Source organism: Artemia sp. Qi Xiang Cuo, chromosome 2, assembly GCF_049724085.1.
Source record: "Artemia sp. Qi Xiang Cuo chromosome 2, ASM4972408v1, whole genome shotgun sequence".
NCBI lineage: Eukaryota > Metazoa > Arthropoda > Branchiopoda > Anostraca > Artemiidae > Artemia > Artemia sp. Qi Xiang Cuo.
In genome coordinates, this window is record NC_142795.1 from 77019272 (window position 1) to 77045806 (window position 26535).

The window sequence follows — 26535 nt, forward strand, 5'->3', positions numbered from 1 at the left end:
CCAAATATGTAAAAAAAATGGGCAAAGTTCACAATTTGCAGCCCTTCTCCTGGGGACTGTGCGGGCTTAAGTCATTCTCAAAGACACTATGCTGAGCAAAATGGCTATCTCAAAATTTTGATCGGGTGACTTTGGGAAAAAATGAGCACGAGAGGGGGCCTAGTTGCCCTCCAGTTTTTTGGTCACTTAAAGAGAGCACTAGAACTTTTAAATTCCGTTTGAATGAGCCCTCTCGCGATATTCTAGGACCACTGGATCGATACGATCATCCCTGGGGAACAACAAATAAACACGCATCCGTGATCTTTCTTCTGGCAAAAAATACAAAATTCCACATTTTTGCAGATAGGAGCTTGAAACCTCTACAGTAAGGTTTTCTGATACGCTGAAATATGATGGTTCAATTTTCAAAAAGATTCTATCACTTTTTTTGGGGGGGGGGATGTTTCTCCCTTTTTTCGAAAACAAGGCAAATTTTTTCAGGCTCGTAACTGTTGATGGGTAAAAATAAACTTGATGAAACTTGTATATTTGAAATCAGCATGAAAATTCTATTCTTTTGATGTATCTCCTGGTACTAAAATTCCGTTTTTTAGAGATTTGGTTATTATTGAGCCGGGTCGCTCCTTGTTTACAGTTCGTTACCACAAACTGTTTGATTGATTTAGAAGACACTACATATCTTAATTGAGTCATAAACCTACGATTCTAACATTCACACTAGATCACTCACCTTCCAAATTATAACAAAAATGGGGCAAGAATCAAACGGATACTGGAGAGGACATAAGGCGATTGTTCCGAGAATCTGTAAAGCTAATGCCATTTAAACTTGAAAGCGTTTTGCTGTCCCATTTCAAGCTCATAGAGTAATTGGTTCATTGATCTGACTGTTCTTATAAGCCTTGACGAAGAAAGCCATTTCTTCAGTTTTCTGCATCATTTGTTCATTTACTTTCGACATCTTAAAAGCACTTAAAAGTCAGTTGCTTCGCTTAGACTGCTTATTCCTCAGAAGAAAGTAAATAGCTTTACTAATTTCTAAGTCGTAAATCTGTCTTCATTTGCAAAAACGTATTTTTCTTTATAAAATTCCCTCTTTAGAAAATACTTTTTTCACTTAGCATTCTAAGTCTATACAATTGTTTTGAAAAAGGGGGGCATATTTGAAAAGATTTTCTAAGATAGTCTCTTAGTGCGGAAAGATTTTAGTTAAGCCATTTTGTGGATGTCTAGGCTTCTTAAAATCGAATTGAGCCATATTTCTATTTGTATTTTAGTAAATGTAAAATCATGGCTTTCATCTAAATGTCAAATGAAACTCAGAGAGGAAAGAAGACAACAAAATGAAAAATAAAATCAAACAAGGTGAAAAAACGAGGATTTTGAATTTTCTATATATAAGAAGCCGACTCATAATGATCGATATCTACATTTCTCTTCCCATCACCCTCCTTCTGTGAAAAGAGGGGTTACAATCTTGTTAGTCGACAGATTTTTAAAAATTTGTTCCTGTAATTATAAAAAATCTGGATTAAATTATGTCAAGGATATTCTTTTCTGCATTGGTTACCCAGTCAAACTTATTGAAAATATCATAGATAGACGATTAAAAAAAATAAAACAACAAAATAAGGAGCTCGTCCCCCTTGATTTAGTTACCCAGGCAATTGATAAAAAAAACTTTCATCGCTGTACCATACATCCCGAAACTTGGCGATAAACTTGGAAAAATTATTAAAAAACATAATCTCTCTGTTTCTTTCAAAACCGAACAAAAAGTTGAACACTTTTTCAACTCAGGAAAGGATAAAACTAATCCTGTACTGGGTAGTGGTGTCTACAGAATCCCGTGTTCATGTGGGAAATTTTACATTGGTAGGACCCATCAACAACTAGGTGAACGGGCACGGTTGAAGTTGTTTGTTGGTCTACCACAAACTTTTAAAGAGGTAATTGAGATAAAAAAAATACATGAACCAAAATTTAGCAATAAAAAGAGATACTAAAGATATTTCATTAAACTCAATTTACGACAGTTTAATTTTGAAGCACTCAATCAATATTTTCACCCGGTATAACTTAAAAGAACCTATTTGCATATCTAATGAAAACCGAAACTATAAACCGAAACGATATATTTTTGTCATGCCATTTGCTAAGTAAGTCTATCTTTATTCTTTTGCCAATATGTATTTTTCTTTATAAAATTCTCTTTATTCCGAAAATAAATTTTTCCACTATAGAATTCCACTAATAACTAAGTCTATAGAATTCTTTCAAACAGTTCGTGGTAACGAACTGTAAGTAAGGAGCGACCCGGCTCAATGGTAACCGAAACTCTAGAAAACGGGTTTTTGATACCAATAGGTACATCAATAGAATCAGATTTCAATGCTGATTTCAAATGTATAACTTTCGTCAAGTTTAGTCCTACCTATTAAAAGTTACGCGCCGGAGAACATTCGGCTGATTTTCGAAAAATGGAAGATACACCCCCTAAATGTTTTAGAACCGGAACGAAAATGCCACCATCAGATTCAGTATATACAAGAACACTACTGTAGAGGTTTCAAGCTCCTATCTACAAAAATGTGGAATTTTGCATTTTTTGCCAGAAGAAAGATTACGGATGCGTGTTTATTTGTTTTTTTGTTGTTTTTTTTCCCAGGGGTGATCGTATCGACCCAGTGGTCCTAGAATATCGTGGGAGGGCTCATTGGAGCGGAAATTAAAAGTTCTAGTGCCCTTTTTAAGTGACCAAAAAAATGGAGGGCAACTAGGCCCCCTCCCACGCTTATTTTTTTTCCAAAAGTCACCCGATCAAAAGTTTGAGATAGCCATTTTGTTCAGCATGGTCGAAAACATGATAAATATGTCTTTTAGGATGACTTAAACCCCCGAAGTCCCCAGGGGGAGGGCCAAAAGTTATGAACTTTACCCAATGTTAACATATAGTATTGGTTATTGGGAAGTATACTGAAGTTTTCAGGAGGGTTTTTTCTGGTAGTTGGGGTGGGTGGGTCGGGGGTTATGTTGGAGGATCTGTCCATGAAGGAAGTTTTCATGGGGGAAGGAAAATTGCCATGAAGGGGGTGCCGGACTTGCCAGCATTATTTATTGGTTATTGGGAAGTATACAGACATTTTCAGGAAGGATTTTTTTCTGGAGGGGGGGGGCTAGAGGAGGGGGTTACTCTGGAAAATCTTTCCGTGGAGGATCTTTCTTTGGGGTAAGGGAAATTTCCATGAAGGGGACGCCGGATTTCCAATCATTATTTAAAAAACGATCAAAAATTAAATTAAAAAAAAACAAGTTTTTTCAACTGAAAATAAGAAGCAACATTAGAACTTGAAACGAACAGAAATTATAACGTATATGAGGGGGTTCTCCCCCAAGTCAATACCTTGCTCTTTACGCTACAGTTTTTTTTGGTGCTTTCAAAAGAGCTATCTATTCTAATTAAACGGCCTTTATGATTCAGGGGTTTGTGAATCAAATTTTTTTTTAACTTTTAACGTAAAGAGCGTGGTATTGACTAAGGGGAGAACCCCCTCATATACGTAATAACATATACGTAATAAAAAAAAACAGTAAAAAAAAAACAAGCGATATGGCTCAATAGTAATCGAAACTTTTAAAAACGGAATTTTGATGTCAATAAATGTATCTAATGAATGTGTTTATAATGCTGATTCTAAATATATAAATTTTATTAAGTTTAGTATTACTCATCAAAGGCTACGAGCCTGAGAAAATTTACCCGATTTTTTAAAGAGGGGGAAAACATCCCCTACAAGTGAAAGAATTTTAATGAAAATCACACCGTCAGATTCAGCGTATCAGAAAACCCTATTACATAGGTTTCAAGCTCATATCTGCAAAAATCTGAAACTTTTTATTTTTTGCCAGAAGAAAAATATACGAATATAGAAGTTAGTTATGTAATTTAATTTGTAAATTACGTCATAACCGAATTTAGAGACATCCATTTAGCAAAAGAAAATTAAAATTTTTATGCAAATTTTGTTCAATTATTCAATTACGGTGAGCAGAAATAAAAGCTGCATTAACTAAAAAACGATCAGAAATTAAATAAAAAAAAACAAGTTTTTTAAACTGAAAGAAAGGAGCGACATTAAAACTTAAAACGAACAGAAATTATACCGTATATGAAAGGGGCTGTCTCCTCCTCAACGCCTTGCTCTTTACGCTAAAGTTTGACTCTGTCTCACAACTTTATTTTTTAAAACAATAAAAATCTTTAGCGTAAAAAGCGAAGCGTTGAGGAGGGGACAGCCCCTTTCATATACGGAATAATTTCTGTTCGTTTTAAGTTTTAATGTCGCTCCTTACTTTCAGTTTAAAAAACTTGTTTTTTTTATTTAATTTCTTGAAAAAGGAACCGTATTTGAAAAGATTTTGTAAGATTATTCTCTTAGTGCAAAAAAAAAAACTTTCGGTAAGCCATTTTTAGTGGATGTCTAGGCCTCTTAAAATTCAATTAAGGCGTGTTTCTATTTATTTGTTACTAAATAGGACCGCATGGCTTTCGCCTAAACGTGTTTTGGCCTTTGTATCAAATGGCAAATTCTGTTCATTATAAGTTTTTACTTGTTTTTGGTACTTAGTTTTGTCGTGCCATTTGCTAAGTAAGTCTATCTTTCTTCATTTGCAAAAATGTATTTTACTTTATAAAATTCCCTTTATTCTGAAAATACTTTTTTCACTTGGCATTCTAAGTCTATAGACTTCTTTTGAAAAAGGGGCCGTATTTGAAAAGATTTTATAAGATCTTTGTGGATGTTTGTGGAGCCATTTTTAGGGGATGTTTTGACCTCTTAAAACCCGAATGACCTATCTTTCTATTTATAGTGTACTAAATATACAAAAATGGCTTTTGCCTAAATGTGCTTTGGCCTTCGTTATAAATGGCCATCTTTCTTGTGTTGATTAGAAGTTTAACTTATTTTGTGTACTTAGTTTTTGTTGTGCCATTTGCTAAACAAGTCAGTAGTGTGCTAATAGGCACCACAGAACCTACAGGAAAACCTACAAGACCATGCACAGTTTCAACCGTACATTCAACCCTACAAGAATATGGTCAAAAGTATAATAGATTGAAACGGGACAAGAAACGGGACAAGAATATGCTCAAAAGTGTAAAAGGTTTCAAGTATACATTCAACTATACATTCACGCCTACAAGAATATGGTCAAAAGTGTATACAATATGAACGGTACATGAAATGGGACAAGGAAAACCCATGCCTGAGACACTTGAACATTTTAAAAAGCTAATCTGCCTTGGAAACAGTTTGACGTGTTCGGGTAGAATACGTTCCTTGGCGTCTGATTGACATTTGCAAAAAAAGGGGTAATTAGTGATTGGATAATTTTTTAACATGAAATCTCTGAATAAAATTGTTTGGAGGGATGGGATGATGGGAGAAGGATTTCTTAGAGTACTTATAGTGCTGTACTGTGGGCCGACTTGCTAGCAAAAAACCCGTATGGTTGACTTGAACTAAATCAAAATACACTGTGTGCACGCAGATTTTCAAAATGGCATATCTCAAAAAGGGATTTGTGTATTAAGTTGGAACTTTCAGAAAGTGCTTAAAGGGAAAGTCAATTCACCAAAAGGAAATATGTGCACGCTCAGGCTGGGGTCGAGTTGCACGGGAGTTGAGTTGCACGGAGGGTTGAGTTGCACGAGGGCTCAGTTAAAGGGGGTACAGTTACACGGGGGTTTAGTTAAATGGGGTCGAGTTGCACGAGGGTTCAGTATCACGAGGGTTCAGTGGCACGGGGGCTCAGTTGTAAGGGGTTTCGGTTATACAAGGGTTCAGGTACATGGGGAGTTCAGTTGCACGGGGGTTGAGTTGCACGAGGGATTCAGTTGCACGGGGGTTCAGTTACATGCGGGTAAAGTAGCACGAGGGTTCAGTAGCACGGGGGTTCAGTTGTACGGGGTTTCGGTTATACAAGGGTTCAGTTACATGGGTAGTTCAGTTGCACGGGGGTTTAGTTAAATGAGGTCGAGTTGCACAGGGGTTGAATTTCACGTGGGGTTCAGTTGCACGGGGGGTCATTTACATGCAGTTTCTGTTACCCAGGGTTTAGTTACATATGCTTGACTTGCACGGGGGGTTGAGCTGCACTAGTGGTCGGTTAAAGGGGGTTCAGTTGCACGAGGGTTAGAGTCATTTTTACGGGTTTGAGAGACTCTGGTGCCTGATTCCGTTTGGTTCTTCTTTACTTGGTGTCCCATTTAAAAAAAACGATAGAAAAATTTGTTTCCTTCAAAAATCTTTTAAGATGTAACTAAAAGGCATCTATCTTTGTAATTAGAGAAATGCTCCCTTTTGGAAAAACGGGCATCGCAAGCTTGTGTTATCTTAGAGATTAATGCGTAACTCGAGACATCTTGGTAAAGTTTTTAATAGAGGCTGTTTCCAAAAAGATTTAGGATTCATTAACTTTAGTATTGCCAGTCAAAAGCTATGAGTTTGAGAAAATTGCCTGATTATCGAAAAATGAAGAAACACCTTCCAAAAGTCGACAGGAATGGGATTGTCTTGAGGGGGAATTTTCCGTGGAAGAGGTGGAGGGTATTTCTACGTGAAAACAACTTCAACCGTGCCCAGCCGCCCGAGATCAGAAATTAAATTATAAAAAATTTTCTTCAACTGAAAGTAAGGATCAACATCAAAACTTAAAAACGGACAGAAAATAGAGGCTGTTTCCAAAAGATTTAGGATTCATTAACTTTAGTGTTGTCAGTCAAAAGCTATGAGTTTGAGAAAACTGCCTGATTATCCAAAAATGAAGAAACACCTTCCAAAAGTCGACAGGAATGGGATTGTCTTGAGGGGGGAATTTTCCATGGAAGAGGTGGAGGGTATTTTTACGTGAAAACAACTTCAACCATGCCCAGCCTCCCGCTATCAGAAATTAAATTATAAAAAAGTTTCTTCAACTGAAAGTAAGGAACAACATCAAAACTTAAAAATGGACAGAAAATACAGGCTGTTGCCAAAAGATTTAGGATTCATTTACTTTAGTGTTACCAGTCAAAAGCTATGAGTTTGAGAAAATTGCCTGATTATCGAAAAATGAAGAAACACCTTCCAAAAGTCGACAGGAATGGGATTGTCTTGAGGGGGAAATTTTCCATGGAAGAGGTGGAGGGTATTTTTACGTGAAAACAACTTCAACCGTGCCCAGCCCCCCGTGATCAGAAATCAAATTATAAAAAAGTTTCTTCAACTGAAAGCAAGGAGCAACATCAAAACTTAAAAACGGACAGAAAATAGAGGCTGTTTCCAAAAGATTTAGGATTCATTAACTTTAGTGTTGCCAGTCAAAAGCTATGAGTTTGAGAAAATTGCTTGATTATCGAAAAATAAAGAAACACCTTCCAAAAGTCGACAGGTCTGGGATTGTCTTGAGGGGGGGGGATTTTCCTTGGAAGAGGTGGAGGGTATTTTTATGTGAAAACAACTTCAACCGTGCCCAGATCCCCTTGATCAGAAATTAAATTATAAAAAAAAGTTACTTGAACTGAAAGTAAGGAGCAACATCAAAACTTAACAACGGACAGAAAATAGAGGCTGTTTCCAAAAAATTTAGGATTCATTGACTTTAGTGTTGCCAGTTAAAAGCTATGAGTCTGAGAAATTTGTCTAATTATCGAAACATAAAGAAACACATTCCAAAAGTCGCCAGAACAGTGATTGTCTTGTTGGGAGAATTTTCCATGGAAAAGGTGGAGGGTATTTTCACGTGACCATACCTTCAGCCATGACCCCCCCCCCATGATCAGAAAATAAACTATAACAAAAGTTTCGTCAACTGAAAGTAAGGAGAAACATCAAAACATAAAAACGGAAAGGAAATAGAGATTGTTTGCAGAATATTTACGATTCATTAACCTTAATGTTGCCAGTCAAAAGAACTGAGTTTGAGAAAATGGCCTGATAATCGAAAAATGAAGAAACTCCTTCCAAAAGTCGACAGGAATGGGATTGTCTTGAGGGGAGAATTTTCCATGGAAGAGGTGGAGGGTATTTTTATGTGAAAACAACTTCAACCGTGCCCAACCCCCCGCGATCAGAAATTAAATTATAAAAAAGTTTCTTCAACTGAAAGTAAAGAGAAACATCAAAACTTAAAAACGGACAGAAAATAGAGGCTGTTTCCAAACGATTTAGGATTCATTAACTTTAGTGTTGCAAGAAAAAGTCTATGAGTTTGAGAAAATTGCCTGATTATCTAAAATTGAAGAAATACCTTCCAAAAGTCGACAGGAATGGGATTGTCTTGTGGGGGGAATTTTCCATGGAAGAGGTGGAGGGTATTTTTATGTGAAAACAACTTCAAGCGTTCCAAGCCCCCCGTGATCATAAATTAAATTATAAAAAAAGTTACTTCAACTGAAAGTAAGGAGCAACATCAAAACATAAAAACGGACAGAAAATAGAGGCTGTTTTCAAAAGATTGAGGATTCATGAACTATAGCGTTGCTAGTCAAAAGCTATGAGTTTGAGAAATGTGTCTAATTATCGAAACATAAAGAAACACATTCCAAAAGTATACAGAAAAAGGATTATCTTGATGGGGCGATTTTCTATGGAAAATGTGGAGGGTCTTTTCACGTTACAATAACTTCAGCCATGCCCACCCCCCCCTGATCAGAAATTAAATTATAAAAAAGTTTCTTCAACTGAAAGTAAGGATCAACATCAAAACTTAAAAACGGACAGAAAATAGAGGATGTTTCCAAAAGATTTAGGATTCATTAACTTTAGTGTTGCAAGTCAAAAGCTAAGAGTTTGAGAAAATTGCCTGATTATCGAAAAATGAAGAAACTCCTTCCAAAAGTCGACAGGAATGGGATTGTCTTGAGGGGAGAATTTTCCATGGAAGAGGTGGAGGGTATTTTTACGTGAAAACAACTTCAAGCGTGCCCAGCCCCCCGCGATCAGAAATTAAATTATAAAAAAGTTTCTTCAACTGAAAGTAAGGAGCAACATCAAAACTTAAAAACGGACAGAAAATAGAGTTTGTTTCCAAAAGATTTAGGATTCATTAACTTTAGTGTTGCCAGTCAAAAGCTATGAGTTTGAGAAAATTGCCTGATTATCGAAAAATGAAGAAACACCTTCCAAAAGTCGACAGGAATGGGATTGTCTTGAGGGGGAATTTTCAATTGAAGATGTGGAGGGGATTTTTAAGTGTATATAAATTCAACCATGCCCAGCCCCCCGAGATCGGAAATTAAATTATAAAAAAAGGTTCTTCAACTGAAAGTAAGGAGAAACAACAAAACTTAAAAACCGACAGAAAATAGAGGCTGTTTCCAAAAGATTTAGGATTCATTAACTTTAGTGCTGCCAGTTAAAAGCTATGAGTTTGAGAAAATTGCCTAATTATCGAAACATGAAGAAACACCTTCCAAAAGTCGACAGGAATGGGATTGTCTTGAGGGGGGAATTTTCCATGGAAGAGGTGGAGGGTATTGCAACGTGAAAACAACTTCAACCGTTCCCAGCCCCCCCGTGAGCCCACATCAAATTATAAAAAAGTTTCTTCAACTGAAAGTAAGGAGCAACATCAAAACTTAAAAACGGACAGAAAATAGAGACTGTTTCAAAAAGATTTAGGATTCATTAACTTTAGTGTTGTCAGTCAAAAGCTATGAGTTTGAGAAAATTGCCTGATTATCGAAAAAAAGGAGAAACACCTACGAAAAGTTGACAGGACTGGGATTGTCTCGTGGGGGAAATTCTACAGTGAAGAGGTGCAGGGCATTTTTACTTGCAAACAAAATTAAGAGTGCTTAGCCCCCCGCAATCATAAAACTAATCATGCAAAAATTTTATTCAGTTGAAAGTAAGGAGAAATATCGAAACTTAAAAACTGAGAGAAAATAGAGGCTGTTTTCAAAAGAGTTAGGATTCATTAACTTTAGTGTTGCCAGTCAAAAGCTATGAGTTTGAGAAAATTGTCTGATTATCGAAAAATGAAGAAACACCTTCCAAAAGTCAACAGGAATGGGATTGTCTTGAGGGGGGAATTTTCAATGGAAGAGGGGGAGGGTATTTCTACGTGAGAGCAACTACAACCGTGCCCAGTCCCCAGTGATCACAAATTTAATTCTAAAAAAGTTTCTTCAACTGAAAGTAAGGAGCAACATCAAAACTTAAAAACGGACAGAAAATAGAGGCTGTTTCCAAAAGATTTAGGATTCATTAACTTTAGTGTTGACAGTCAAAAGCTATGAGTTTGAGAAAATTGTCTGATTATAGAAAAATGAAGAAACACCTTCCAAAGTCGACAGGAATGGGATTGTCTTCAGGGGGGAATTTTCAATGGTAGAGGTAGAGGGTATTTCTACGTGCAAACAACTTCAACCGTACCGAGCCCCCCGTGATCATAAATTAAATTATAAAAAAGTTTCTTCAACTGAAAGTAAGGAGCAACATCAAAACTTAAAAACAGACAGAAAATAGAGGCTGTTTCCAAAAGATTTAGGATTCATTAACTATAGTGTTGACAGTCAAAAGCTATGAGTTTGAGAAAATTGCCTGATTATCGAAAAATGAAGAAACACCTTCCAAAAGTCGACAGGAATGGGATTGTCTTGAGGGGGGAATTTTCTATGGAAGAGGTGGAGGGTATTTTTAAGTGAAAACAACTTCAACCGTGCCCAGCCCTCCGCGATCAGAAATTAAATTATAAAAAAGTTTCTTCAACTGAAAGCAAGGAGCAACATCAAAACTTAAAAACAGACAGAAAATAGAGGCTGTTTCCAAAAGATTTAGGATTCATTAACTTTAGTGTTGCCAGTCAAAAGCTATGAGTCTGAGAAAATTGCCTGATTATGGAAAAATGAAGAAAAACCTTCCAAAAGTCGACAGGAATGGGATTGTCTTGAGGGGGGGGGAATTTTCCATGGAAGAGGTGGAGGGTATTTTTACGTGAAAACAACTTCAACCGTGCCCAGCCCCCCGCGATCAGAAATTAAATTATAAAAAGTTTCTTCAACTGAAAGTAAGGAGCAACATCAAAACTTAAAAACGGACAGAACATAGAGGCTGTTTCCAAAAGATTTAGGATTCATTAACTTTAGTGTTGCCAGTCAAAAGCTATGAGTCTGAGAAAATTTCCTGATTATCGAAAAATGAAGAAACACCTTCCAAAAGTCGACAGGAATGGGATTGTCTTGAGGGGGGAATTTTCCATGGAAGAGGTGGAGGGTATTTTTACGTGAAAACAACTTCAACCCTGCCCAGCCCCCGCGATCAGAAATTAAATTATAAAAAAAGTTTCTTCAACTGAACGTAAGGAGCAACATCAAAACTGAAAAACGGACAGAAAATAGAGGCTGTTTCCAAAAGATTTAGGATTCATTAACTTTAGTGTTGCCAGTCAAAAGCTATGAGTTTGAGAAAATTGTCTGATTATCGAAACATGAAGAAACACCCTCCAAAAGTCGACAGGAATGGGATTGCCTTGAGGGGGGAATTTTCCATGGAAGATGTGGAGGGTCTTTTCACGTGAAAACAACTTCAACCGTGCCCAGCCCCCTGCGATCAGAAATTAAATTATAAAAAATTTTCTTCAACTGAAAGTAAGGAGCAACATCAAAACTTAAAAACGGACAGAAAATAGAGGCTTTTTCCAAAAGTTTTAGGATTTATTAACTTTAGTGTTGCCAGTCAAAAGCTATGATTTTGAGAAAATTGTCTGATTATCACAAAATGAAGAAACGCCTTCCAAAAGTTAACGGGAATGGGATTGTCTTGAGGGGGGAATTTTTCATTGAAGAGGTTGAGGGTATTTTTACGTGAAAACAACTTCAACCGTGCCCAGCCCCCCCGTGATCAGAAATTAAATTATAAAAAAGTTTCTTCAACTGAAAGTAAGGAGAAACATCAAAACTTAAAAACGGACAGAAAATAGAGGCTGTTTCCAAAGATTTAGGATTCATTAACTTTAGTGTTGCCAGTCAAAAGCTATGAGTTTGAGAAAATTGCCTGATTATCGAAAAATGAAGAAACACCTTCCAAAAGTCGACAGGAATGGGATTGTCTTGAGGGGGAATTTTCCATGGAAGAGGTGGAGGGTATTTTACGTGAAAACAACTTCAACCGTGCCCAGCCCCCCGCGATCAGAAATTAAATTATAAAAAAAGTTTCTTCAACTGAAAGTAAGGAGCAACATCGAAACTTAAAAATGGACAGAAAATAGAGGCTGTTTCCAAAAGATTTAGAATTCATTAACTTTAGTGTTGCCAGTCAAAAGCTATGAGTTTGAGAAAATTGTCTGATTATCGAAAAATGAAGAAACGCCGTCCAAACGTCAACAGGAATGAGATTGTCTCGAGGGGGGAATTTTTCATTGAAGAGGTTGAGGGTATTTTTACGTGAAAACAACTTCAACCGTGCCCAGCCCCCCCATGATCAGAAATTAAATTATAAAAAAAGTTACTTCAACTGACAGTAAGGAGAAACATCAAAACTTAAAAACGGACGGAAAATAGAGGCTGTTTCCAAATGATTTAGGATTCATTAACTTTAGTGTTGCCAGTCAAAAGCTATGAGCTTGAGAAAATTGCCTGATTATCGAAAAATGAAGAAACACCTTCCAAAAGTCGACAGGAATGGGATTGTCTTGAGGGGGAATTTTCCATGGAAGAGGTGGAGGGTATTTTCACGTTAAAACAACTTCAACAGTGCCCAGCCCCCGCGATCAGAAATTAAATTATAAGAAAAGTTTCTTCAAATGAAAGTAAGGAGCAACATCAAAACTTAAAAATGGACAGAAAATAGAGGCTGTTTCCAAAAGATTTAGGATTTATTAACTTTAGTGTTGCCAGTCAAAAGCTATGAGTTTGAGAAAATTGCCTGATTATCGAAAAATGAAGAAACACCTTCCAAAAGTCGACAGGAATGGGATTGTCTTGAGGGGGGAATTTTCCATGGAAGAGGTGGAGGGTATTTTCACGTGAAAACAACTTCAACCATGCCCAGCCCTCCGCGATCAGAAATTAAATTATAAAAAAAGTTTCTTCAACTGAAAGTAAGGAACAACATCAAAACTTAAAAACGGTCACAAATAGAGGCTGTTTCCAAAAGATTTAGGATTCATTAACATTTTCCACTTTATTTATTTTTTTTCTTTTTGTACATATCTTAAAATGTCAAAATATGCTTACGGGTCTAACAATTGTGCTCTATGATTGGTCAGAGACACGATGTTGCTTTCCCACTGATATTCTATGACCGGTTATCGACACTAGCTAGTCTATTGCATATATTAAATCAGTATTTTTTACGCAGTGGAACGATAAACACATAAGTCATCTTTAAAAAAAAGTGAAGATGGAACATTTTAATAGAGTGTGTTCACATAACAAGGTTGTTGTAGCATTGAATGCCGACAAGGAAAAGTATTTAAACTATGAAACAACTACAAGTGGTAGCAATATTGGAAATGTATGAATGCATTGTCAAGACAGCAAGGAATTAAAGTCCTTTGGAATACCGAAAAAATTCAACTGCTATGATGGTGGTTATGTTAGATTGAGATCTCTAGAGATTGTTGCACTTAAAGAGAATGCTAACATAAAAATAATTGTTGATGATAGAGCACAACTCCTTTCTACTGCTGCATGTAACCCATTACCTACGAATACACCCAATCATCAACTTCGGGTATTAGCATTCAACGGAAGGCTAATAAAAGAAAGGCTTACTCTGCTACTAATATCGTAAACCATATCTTGTTTACGTGCCGAAACTGTTACCTGTGTAAAAATAATGTGTTAATAGACAGTGAAATTGCCAGAAAAATAAAAATGGCATTGTCAAAAGATATCACTACGGAATATACATGTACGGAATATACTACGGAATATACTACATACTCATACATGTTGTAGTTCACTATCCAATGATAACAGTCAATTTCTTCAAGTTCCATTGACAAAAATAAAAATGCACATTCAAATATAACACCACAAGATGATTTTTTCAAACCGATAAATTCTGTGTCATAGTCCTATCATCTTGGAAGGTATTAATGTAGTTGTTAAGAAGAGAAATACATCATCAAACTTATATACCTTCACTCAAGGTCGAATGGAGTTATGGCTAAGGGGGATGACTCCTAAAAGTATCTGAATTCATTTTGGGGAGGAGTCATAAAACCCTTAGAATTCATTGTGGGGAGGAGTCATAGAACTCTCGGTATCTCTTGCATGCAAATGAAGTCTTGAAATTACATTTTTTTTTAATTTCTGTATTGTGTATCCAAGAGGTGAATTCAAGAAAGATATTTTGTCATTTTAAGATATGTACAAAAGAATCGTTTCTTCTTTATATTCCGTAGTGATATTTTTTGACAATGCCATTTTTATTTTTCTGGCAATTTCACTGTCTATTAACACATTATTTGTACACAGATAGCAGTTTCGGCACGTAAACACGATATGGTTTACGATATTACTAGCAGAGTAAGCCTTTCTTCTATTAGCCTTCCGTTGAATGCTAATACTCGAAAGCTGATGATTGGGTGTATCCGTAGGTAATGTGTTACCTGCAGCAGTAGAAAGGAGTTGTGTTCTATCATCAAAAAATATTTTTATGTTAGCATTCTCTTTAAGTGCAATCATCTCTAGAGATCTCAATGTCACATAACCACCATCATAGCAGTTGAATTTTTTCGCTATTCCAAAGAAATTTAATTCTTTACTGTCTTGACAATGCATGCATACATTTCCAATAGTGCTACCACTTGTAGTTGTTTCATAGTTTAAATACTTCTCCTTGTCGGCATTCAATGCTACAACAACCTTGTTATGTGAACATACTCTATTAAAATGTTCCATCTTCACTTCTTTTTTTAAGGTGACTTATGTGTTTATCGTTCCACTGCGTAAAAAATACTGATTTAATATATGCAATAGACTAGCTAGTGTCAATAACCGGTCATAGAATACCAGTGGGACAGCCACATCGTGTCTCTGACCAATCATAGAGCACAATTGTTAGACCCGTAAGCATATTTTGACATTTTAAGATATGTACAAAAAGAAAAAAAAATAAATTGGAAAATGTTAATGAATCTTAAATCTTTTGGAAACAGCCTCTATTTTCTGACCGTTTTTAAGTTTTGATGTTGCTCCTTACTTTCTGTTGAAGAAACTTTTTTTATAATTTAATTTCTGATAGCGGGGGGCTGGGCAAGATTGAATTTGTTTTCACGTATAAATACCCTCCACCTCTTCCATGGAGAATTCCCCCCTCAAGACAATCCCATTCCTGTCGACTTTTGGAAGGTTTTTCTTTATTTTTCGATAATCAGGCAATTTTCCCAAACTCATAGCTTTTGACTGGCAACACTAAAGTTAATGAATCCTAAATCTTTTGGAAACAGCCTCTATTTTCTGTCCGTTTTTAAGTTTTGATGTTGCTCCTTACTTTCAGTTGAAGAAACTTTTTTTATAATTTAACTTCTGATTGCGGGGAGCTGGGCACGGTTGAAGTTGTTTTCACGTAAAAATACCCTCCACCTCTTCCATGGAAAATTCCCCACTCAAGACAGTCCCATTCCTGTCGACTTTTGGAAGGTGTTTCTTCATTTTCGATAATCAGGCAATTTTCTCAAACTCATAGCTTTTGACTGGCAACACTAAAGTTAATGAATCCTAAATCTTTTGGAAATAGCCTCTATTTTCTGTCCGTTTTTAAGTTTTGATGTTGCTCCTTACTTTCAGTTGAAGAAACTTTTTTTATAATTTAATTTCTGATCGCGGGGGGCTGGGCATGGTTGAATTTGTTTTCACGTGAAAATACCCTCCACCTCTTCCATTGAAAATTCCCCCCTCAAGACAATCCCATTCCTGTCGACTTTTGGAAGGTGTTTCTTCATTTTTCGATAATCAGGCAATTTTCCCAAACTCATAGCTTTTGACTGGCAACACTAAAGTTAATGAATCCTAAATCTTTTGGAAACAGCCTCTATTTTCTGTCCGTTTTTAAGTTTTGATGTTGCTCCTTACTTTCAGTGGAAGAAACTTTTTTTATAATTTAATTTCTGATCGTGGGGGAGGGGGGCTGGGCACGTTTGAAGTTGTTTTCACGTAAAAATACCCCCCACCTCTTCCATGGAAAATTCCCCCCTCAAGACAATCCCATTCCTGTCGACTTTTGGAAGGTGTTTCTTCATTTTTCGATAATCAAGCAATTTTCTCAAACTCATAGCTTTTGACTGGCAACACTAAAGTTAATGAATCCTAAATCTTTTGGAAACAACCTCTATTTTCTGTCCGTTTTTAAGTTTTGATGTTGCTCCTTACTTTCAGTTGAAGAAACTTTTTTTGTAATTTAATTTCTAATCGCGGGGGGGCTGGGCACGGTTGAAGTTGTTTTCACGCAAAAATACCCTCCAGTTCTTCCATGGAAAATTCCCCCTCAAGACGATCCCATTCCCGTCGAGTTTTAGAAAGTGTTTCTTCATTTTTCGATAATCAGGCAATTTTCTCAAACTCATAGCTTTTGACTGGCAACACTAAAGTTCATGAATCCTAAATCTTTTTGGAAACAGCCTCTATTTAAAACTTTGCCAAGATGTCTCGAGTTACGCATTAATCTCTAAGATAACACAAGCTTGCCATGCCCGTTTTTCCAAAAGGGAGCATTTCTCTAATTACAAAGACAGATGCCTCTTAGTTACATCGGAAAAGATTTTTGAAAGAAATAACTTTTTCTATCGTTTTTTTTTAAATGGGCACCAAGTAAAGAAAAACCACTCGGAATCAGGCAACAGAGTCTCTCAAACCCCGTAAAAATGACTCAAACCCCCGTGCAACTGAACCCCCTTTAACGGAACCCTCGTGCAACTCCACCCCCGTGCAACTCAAGCACATTTAACTAAACCCCGTGTAACTGAACCCGCATTTAACTGACCCCCCGTGCAACTGAACCCCTCGTGAAACTCAACCCCCGTGCAACTCAACCTCATTTAACTAAACCCCCGTGCAACTGAACTACCCATGTAACTGAACCCGTGTATAACCGAAACCTCGTACAACTGAACCCCCGTGCTACTGAACCCTCGTGCTACTGTACCCGCATGTAACTGAACCCCCGTGCAACTGAATCCCTCGTGCAACTCAACCCCCGTGCAACTGAACTCCCCATGTAACTGAACCCTTGTATAACCGAAACCCCTTACAACTGAGCCCCCGTGCTACTGAACCCTCGTGCTACTGAACCCTCGTGCAACTCGACCGCATTTAACTAAACCCCCGTGTAACTATACCCCCTTTAACTGAGCCCTCGTGCAACTCAACCCTCAGTGCAACTCAACTCCCGTGCAACTCAACCCCAGCCTGAGCGTGCACATATTTCCTTTTGGTGAATTGACTTTCCCTTTAAGCACTCTCTGAAAGTTCCAACTTAATACACAAATCCCTTTTTGAGATATGTCATTTTGAAAATCTGTGTGCACATAGTGTATTTTGATTTAGTTCAAGTCAACCATACGAGTTTTTCGCTAGCAAGTCGGCCCACAGTACAGCACTATAAGTACTCTAAGAAATCCTTCTCCCATCATCCCATCCCTCCAAAAATATTTTATTCAGAGATTTCATGTTAAAAAATTATCCAATCACTAATTACCCCTTTTTTGCAAATGTCAATCAGACGCCAAGGAACGTATTCTCCCGAACACGTCAAACTGTTTCCAAGGCAGATTAGCTTTTTAAAATGTTCACGCGTAAGTTTAATGTCTCAGGCATGGGTTTTCCTTGTCCCATTTCATGTACCGTTCATATTGTATACACTTTTGACCATATTCTTGTAGGCGTGAATGTATAGTTGAATGTATACTTGAAACCTTTTACACTTTTGAGCATATTCTTGTCCCGTTTCAATCTATTATACTTTTGACCATATTCTTGTAGGGTTGAATGTACGGTTGAAACTGTGCATGGTCTTGTAGGTTTTCCTGTAGGTTCTGTGGTGCCTATTAGCACACTACTCAAGTCATTCTTTCTTCATTTGCAAGAATTTATCGTCGTTCAAATAGGGCTGCATTTGGCCGCAAATGGGGCCAAAAAAGTTATTTGCAAGAGTTTGTCGTCGTTCAAATAGGGCCGCATTTGGCCGCTAATAGGACCAAAAAGTCTTTCGCAAGAGTTTATCGTCGTTCAAATAGGGCCACGTTTGGCCGCAAATATCGCTAAAAAAGTCATTTGCAAGAGTTTATCGTCCTTCAATTAGGGCCGCATTTGGCCGCAAATAGGACCAAAACAGTCATTCGCAAGAGTTTATCGTCGTTCAAATAGGGCGGCATTTGGCCGCAAAAAGGACCAAAAAATTCATTCGCAAGAGTTTATCGTCGTTCAAAAAGGGCCGCCTTTGGCCGCAAATAGGACCAAAAATGTAATTTGCAAGAGTTTATCGTCGTTCAAATAGGGCCTCATTTGGCCGCGAAAAGGACCAAAAAAGTCATTCGCAAGAGTTTATCGTAGTTCAAATAGGGACGCATTTGGCCGCAAGTAGGACCAAAAAAGTCATTCGCAAGAGTTTATCGTCGTTCAAATAGAGCCGCATTTGGCCGCAAATAGGACCAAAAAATTCATTCGCAAGAGTTTATCGTCGTTCAAATAAGGCCGCATTTGGCCGCAAATAGGGCCAAAAAAGTCATTTGCAAGATTTTATCGTCGTTCAAATAGGGGCCTCATTTGGCCGCAAAAAGGACCAAAAAAATCATTCGCAAGAGTTTATCGTCGTTCAAATAGGGCCGCATTTGGCCGCAAGTAGGACCAAAAAAGTCATTAGCAAGAGTTTATCGTCGTTGAAATATGGCCGCATTTGGCCGCAAATAGGACCAAAAAAGTAATTCGCAAGAGTTTATCGTGGTTCAAATAAGGCCGCATTTGGCCGCAAATAGGACCAAAAAAGTCATTTGCAAGAGTTTGTCGTCGTTCAAATAGGGCCGAATTTGGCCGCAAATAGGACCAAAAAAGTTATTCGCAAGAGTTTATCGTCGTTCAAATAGGGCCGCATTTGGCCGCAAATAGGACCAAAAAAGTCATTCGCCAGAGTTCATCGTCGTTCAAATAAGGCCGCATTTGGCCGCAAATAGGGCCAAAAAAGTCATTTGCAAGAGTTTATCGTCGTTCAAATAGGGGCCTCATTTGGCCGCAAAAAAGACCAAAAAAATCATTCGCAAGAGTTTATCGTCGTTCAAATAGGGCCGCATTTGGCCGCAAGTAGGACCAAAAAAGTCATTCGCAAGAGTTTATCGTCGTTGAAATAGGGCCGTATTTGGCCACAAATAGGACCAAAAAAGTAATTCGCAAGAGTTTATCGTCGTTCAAATAAGGCCGCATTTGGCCGCAATTAGGACCAAAAAAGTCATTTGCAAGTTTGTCGTCGTTCAAATAGGGCCGAATTTGGCCGCAAATAGGACCAAAAAATTTATTTGCAAGAGTTTATCGTCGTTCAAATAGGGCCGCATTTGGCCGCAAATAGGACCAAAAAAGTCATTACTCAGAGTTCATCGTCGTTCAAATAGGGCCGCACTTGGCCGCAAATAGGATCAAAAAATTCATTCGCAAGAGTTTATCGTCGTTCAAATAGGGCCACATTTGGCCGCAAATAGGACTAAAAAAGTCAGTCGCAAGAGTTTATAGTCGTTCAAATAGGGCCCCATTTGGCCGCAAATAGGACCAAAAAAGTCATTTGCAAGAGTTTATCGTCGTTCAAATAGGGCCGCACTTGGCCGCAAATAGGACCAAAAAAGTCATTTGTAAGAGTTTATCGTCGTTCAAATAGGGCCGCATTTGGTCGCAAATAGGGCCAAAAAGTCATCTGCAACAGTTTGTCGTCGTTCAAATAGGGCCGAATCTCAAAATGTTGATTGGATGTGTTTGGGAAAATGGTGGGCTTGAGAGGGGCGATAGTCGCTCTCCTTTCACTTTCAACTATTAAAAAAGGCACTAGCCCTTTCAATTTCCAATCAAATGAGGCCTTTTGAAGTTTCTATGACAACGCTTTCAATAAAAACCTTATATGCCCCCAGGGCATAACTGACAACCGTTGCCCTGAGGGCTGGTGGGGTGTCATCCTCAAAGACTTTTTTTCCAGAACTTTCTACTACGTTGAACACAATGGTTATCTGAAAATTTTCAATGGATTTGTTTGGGGGAATGTTGCGCGTGAGCGGGTGGTTAGTTACCCTCCAGTCACTTTCAACTATTAAAAAGGGCACTAGCCCTCTCAATTCCCAATTGAATGAGCCACTTTTGATGTTTTTACGACAACTCTATCTAAAAACCTTATATGCCCCCAGGGTATAACTTAAAACCTTTGCCCTGGAGTAATCTTGGGGGTTTATAATCCTTAAATATATAAGTACCAGAAAATTCAACGATTTTGAACAAAATGGTTATCTCTAAACTTTTAATGAATGGTTTTAAGGGCATAGTTGACGTGAGAGGGAGGTTAATTACTTTCCACTCATTTTTAACTGATAAAAATGACCAGTTCAATTTCCAATCAAATGAGTCCTTTTTGAAATTTTTACTTTCTACTTTCTATATAAACCTTATATGCCCCCAGGGCAAAACTTACAACCCTTGCACTGAGGGTTCTGAGGGGGTTATCATCCTAAAAGACCTAATTTCTAGCGACTACGTTGAACAAAATGGATATCTCAAAAATTTGATTGGATGTGTTTGGGGAAATGGTGGGCGTGAGAGGGGGGTTAGTTGCCCTCAAAACACTCAAGCACTAGCCCTTTGAATTTCCAATCGAATTAGCTATTTTTGAAGTTTCTACAACAAAGATTTCAATAAAAACCTTATATGCCCCCAGGGCATAACTTATAACCCTTGCCCTGAAGACTGTGGGGGGATTGTTCTGCTCAAATGTATAATTTCCTGAACTTTAAACTTTTTGGAACAAAATGGCTATCTCAAAACTTTTATTTGATATGTTTGGGGAAATAGTTGGCGTGGAAAGGGTGTTAGTTGCCTTCCAATCACTTTCGAGTATTAAAAAGGGCACTAGCCATTGCCAGTTTTAATCAGAAATGCCCTTTGTGGAGTTGCTACTTCAATAAGCTTTATAAAAACTACTCGAGTTCCCACGGCAACACTTACAGAACTTGTCCCGAGGACTGTGGGGGAGCGTTCTTTTCCAAAACCCCACTTCTACCTGTAATCCAACTGTTCTGCACAAAATGGCTATCTAAAAAAGTGGGTTGGACGTTTTTGGGGAAAAGGTGGGCGAGAGAGGGGGGTTAGTTGCCCTCAAATCACTTTCGACTATTAAAAAGGGCACTAGAACTTTGAATTTCTAAGTGAATGAGCCCTTTTTCAAGTTTCTGCGACAAGGATTTCAATAAAAACTTATAAGCCGACAGGGCATAACTTATAACCCTTGCCCTGAAGACTCTGGGGGGAGTGTCCTGCTCAAAGCTATAATTTCCTGAACTTTAAACTGCGTGGAACAAAATGTCTATCTCAAAATTTTGATTAGATGTGTTTGTGAAATGGTGGGCCTGGAAGGGCTGTTAGTTGCCTTCCAATTACTTTCGACTACTAAAAAGGGCACTAGTCATTTAAATTTCTAATCGTATGAGCCCTTTTTGAAGTTTATACGACAACACGTTCTATAAAAACTTTATATACCCCCAGGGTATAACTTACATCCCTTGCCCTGAGGGCTCTGAGGGGGTTGTCATTCTCAAAGAACTAATTTACAGAACTTAAGACTACGTTGTAAAAAATAGCTATCTCAAAATTTTGATTGGATGTGTTTGGGAAAAAGGTGAGCGGGAGAGGGGGGTTGGTTGCCCTGCAATAACTATCGACTATTAAAAATGCACTAGCCCTTTGAATTTTAAATCGAACGAGCCTGTTTTGAAGTTCATACGACAACATTTTATATAAGAACCTTACATGTCCCCAGGGCATAACTTACAACCCTTGCCCTGAAGGCTCTGGAAGAGTGTCCCCCTCGAAAGCATAATTTATATCAGGAAATCAACTACGCTGAACAAAATGGCTATTTCAAAATTTTGATTGGATGTGTTTTTAAGGTGGGCGTGGAAGGGGTGTTAGTTGCCTTCCAATCATTTTCGACTATTAAAATGGGCACAAGCCACTCAAATTTCCGATTGAATGAGCCTTTTTGGAAGTTTCTATGAAAGCTTTTTCGATAAGAACCGCACTGCTCTAAAGAAAAACAATAATAAAGAATACGATATACTAACTTCGCCCTCATATGCCCCCGAGGAATAGCTTAAAAGCCTTGCCCTGATGGTTGTGAGAGAGTGTTCCCCTCAAAAAAAAATTTTATATCGGGATATCAACTATGCTGAAGAAAATTGATATCTCAATATTTTGTTTGGATTTGTTTGGAGTAATGGTGGGCGTGGGGGGGGGGCTAGTTTCCCTCCGATCATTTTCGACTATTAAAAAGGGCACGAGCTCTTTGAATTTCCAATCGAATGAGCCCTTTTTGAAGTTTTTTTTAGAACGCTTTCTATAAAAACCTTATATGTCCCCAGGGCATAACTTACAGCCCTTGCCCTGAAGGCTGTGGGGGAGGGGTCCTCCTCTAAAACATAATTTCTATCTGGAAATCAACTACGCTGAACAAAATGGATATCTCAAAATTTTGATTGGATGTGTTTCGGAAAATGGTGGGCGTGGAAGGGGTGTTATATGCCTTCCAGTTGAATGAGCCCATTTGGAAGTTTCTACGACAACTTCTTCGATACGAAGTGCCCTGCTCTAAAGGAAAAAATATTAAATAATACGTTGTGCCTACATCTTTCTTGTATGCCCTCAGGGCATAACTTAAAGCCCTTGCCCCGAGGGTTGTGGGGGAGTATCCTCCTCAAAAACATATTATGGGCTTATGGGGCTTTGGGGTTTTGGGGGGGGGGCTAGTTGCCTACCAATCACTTTCGACTATTAAAGAGGACACCAGCCACTCCAATTTTCAATCGAATGAGGCCTTTTCGAAGTTTCTTAGACAACTTCTTCGATACGAAGTGCCCGGGTATGGAAAAAAAAAATATTACATTGTGCCAACATCGTTCTTTACTTAGCGCTATTGCGCTGCCTATGATTATACTAGTATAAACACACGAGCCAACATGCATTTTGCTCGTCAGAAAAAATAATAGTCGTCCCAAAGTTCTTTAAAAAATTCTTTTTGATTTTTCTTCAATTTCAAAGGCTTCATTTTGACCATTTAAGCAGTCTTACTGCAAAGCTTCTTTGTAATAGCTAAAATTTGACAAGTTCAATAAATTTTTACTTTTTTCATATTCTATTTGAACAGTAAAGAAATATTCATTTTGGGAAGATTAGTTAGAGACAGTACTAAAAGGACTACAAAATATCAAGGCCCAAGGAACTGAAATTATGGTAAATGAGCTTTTTTTTAATATGGTGACTGTGAAGTTGGAGATAAATTACTGAAGATCATAAATATGTTTTTTTAAAGGGAAGTACTGAGTGATTTTAAGAAAACTTTATTTAAACCCCTTTATAAGAAAGGTGATGAGGGTGAGTATGGTAATCGTAGAGGCATTAGCTCTATTTATGTAGAAAGCAAATTACTTAATATGGTGATACTTAATAGACGAAGTGTGGTTTCAGGAAGGAGAGAAGATGCATCGATCAAGTTTTTCCTTCTTAGATTAATAATTGAGAAGTGTCTAAATCACCATGCTCCTTTAGTCCTCGATTTTATCGATCGTAAACAGGCTTTTGATTGAGTCGATAGAAAAAAATTTGTGAAGGTCCTATATTTGTACTGTGTACCAGATAAGTTCTTTAAAGTGATTAGTGCTATGTGAGAGAACAATATTGCTGCGCTTTGGTGGTGAATCCGGATTTTAGATGAATGTGTCCTATCCCCGTTTAGATGGATTATTTTGATTGACTTTGTATTTAGGAACATGGGAAAGGCTCTGGGAGAGCTTGAAATCAAATAGAAATGTAAACTATCCTAGACGTAGATTATACAGATGATTTGAGTTTCTAGACAAAACGTTGTCGAAATGAATGAATTTTTAAAGGTTCTGAGAGTTCAGGGTGCAAAAATAGGTTCGAATGTTAAGAAGACTAAGTTGCTTAACTAGGAATAAATGAAGGCGAAGAGGTGATGTTGGGTAACGAAAAGATCGATGAAGAGGATAGCTTCACTTACATTTATAGTATTGTTAGAAAAGATGGTGGATTCAGTAAAGATGTCAAAAGTGGAATAGCCTTGTCCTAGGATGTTTTTTCACAGTTGAAGAAAGTTTGGAAGATTAGGAAAATATGGCTGAGAACCAAGATTAGAATATTGGTAGCTACGGTAATGACAGTGGTCGAGTTTGGTTCTGAACCATATGTGCTTCGAAAGGCAGAGGAAGATTTGTTAAATATTTTCCAGAAGAATTTTCAAAGGATAGTTTTTGTACCCGTTTGACTTACCGTATGTCAAAGAACAAAATTTTACGAAAAACATGGTTTGATTCCGCTTTCTATAGCCATAATGAAAGAAAGATTGAGATGTGTAGAACAAGTTTCACAGATAAAGGAGGACAGATCGCCTATGATTCTGCTTTTTGGCCATCCAACCGGTGCCAAACGAAAAGCAGGCCGTCCCTGAATGGAGAGAGAACAGCTAATAAGGAAGGATTCAAAAAAATCTTCAAGGGGGGAGGGGGTGAAAAGTGAAGCCTTGAATAGATCGGGATGGAAGAGGAGGTTGCACAGCTGTGTTGGCCTCATGTGGCTTGGTGCTGGAGTGATTTGCTAGTAGCATAGCTAATTTACGCACTAATATTTATTTATCTCTATGTCATAACTGGAATTGATCACGTTAAATACTACACACTTAAGTAAACTCGATGTTTTTACTCGGATACGTCGGCTATTTGTTCAATGGCTATCCTCTGTTAGATGGAATAATCAAATAAATCCACTAACAGAAACCTAAAAAACAAAACATATAGTAACCAAAATTAAAGACCCATGTTTCAACTTATCAGATTACTATTGATAGGAATGTAGTTTTTTCTTTGTCTTTATAGAAATCTTCTTTTTAGGATTTCTAATTTCCTCTATTTGTTTTAAACAGGCCTGTTGGTGTCAGGCACGTAAAGGGTACCTGAGGTGCTGCTAGTCGTTTACTCAGTTTAATTCCTAGGTATTATGCATGTGTTAATGATTGTTTGTTTATGTATATGCTAGAAGGAATGGGGCTTTGCCACAATACGAATATAAAGATTTAATACGAATATAAAGAAATAAGTTATATGAAAGAAATATTAATTTTCAATAATACCGTGGTAAAAAGTGTGGTTTAATTTAGTTCGTTTACATCTGTGACACATTTTCGCAAGCCAATACCATTACTCCTTATTGCTTGAAAAAAGGATGTACAGCTAGGGTTTTCAGCGCCCAGAGACAATGTCGGTTTTTGCCCTCCCCCTACCACCATCACTACCACAGCATGAGTAAACACAATATAGAAACAAAATTTAGTTTGGTGCTTCCTCAGAGTTTGCACCCGGGGACAGTCACCCCCCTTGCCCCACTAGCCAAGCCACAAATGACCCGTCTCTTAAAACTTAGTTGGCCTTAACCCCCCCCCCCCCGTTTGAGATTTGACATCAGTAAAAAAGCGAAAAGTTAAATTCCAGCTGATTGGTTTCGTTTTGTGTGATTTTAGGTCAGTAAAAAGAACAAAAAGTTTTGAATCATAGGATTTTTTTAAAAGTAAGCCTTCTGTTTCTCTATGACTTTACATCCAGCATTTTAAAGATAATTGATATAAACATAAATCCAAAAAAAATTGTCAAAGTCGTCAAATCAGCAAATTGTCAAAAAAAATAGGTAAATCATTTGAAAACGTACTAAATAAATAGCTGTCTTTAGGGATGATACTCGATCAGGTGTCAGTTACAATTGTATATCATTCCTTTTTTAAATTATTAGACTTGAGTCGAAAGCATAGAGAATTTATTACAAGAAACCCAATGATCAGTAGAACGTAAAACATGTCTTCTTGCTTTTTAAGACATATCTCATCGTGTCAGAGACACTGAGTGGACAATGTGTTGCAAGTCATTTAGCAAATTTAATCATTCGGTTTTGTGCATCCGTTGAATCTTCGGTTAAAAAAATCCACATATGGAGGAGACTACTGCAAATGAATATGTTGCACAGAACAATACTATCTGTTTCCCAAATTCGGCAATGTGCTGCATCTGTGCTGCTTGGTTCGAAAGCAAAGACAATTTATTAGAAGAATATCACTGGTTACCATAAAGTAAAATATATTTTTTCTTTTCTTGTTTTTGACGATGTTTTCACGACAATATGGGTGACTGTAATTATTAGTAGTAGTATGCCCCCGTTTGTGTCTACTACTGAGGGGCACCAAGAGAAGGTTGTCACCACTACCCCAAGAAGGGACTTAGAAAAAGGGGGAAAAAAATTCA

General features: G+C 37.6%; 1 protein-coding gene across 3 annotated transcripts in view; it reads left to right on the top strand.

Annotated features, from left to right (window-relative positions):
• Positions 1–26535, top strand: part of Men-b (NADP-dependent malic enzyme b, mitochondrial) — a 270075-nt gene that overhangs the window by 207270 nt on the left and 36270 nt on the right. The gene's annotated exons all lie outside the window — the stretch shown is intronic.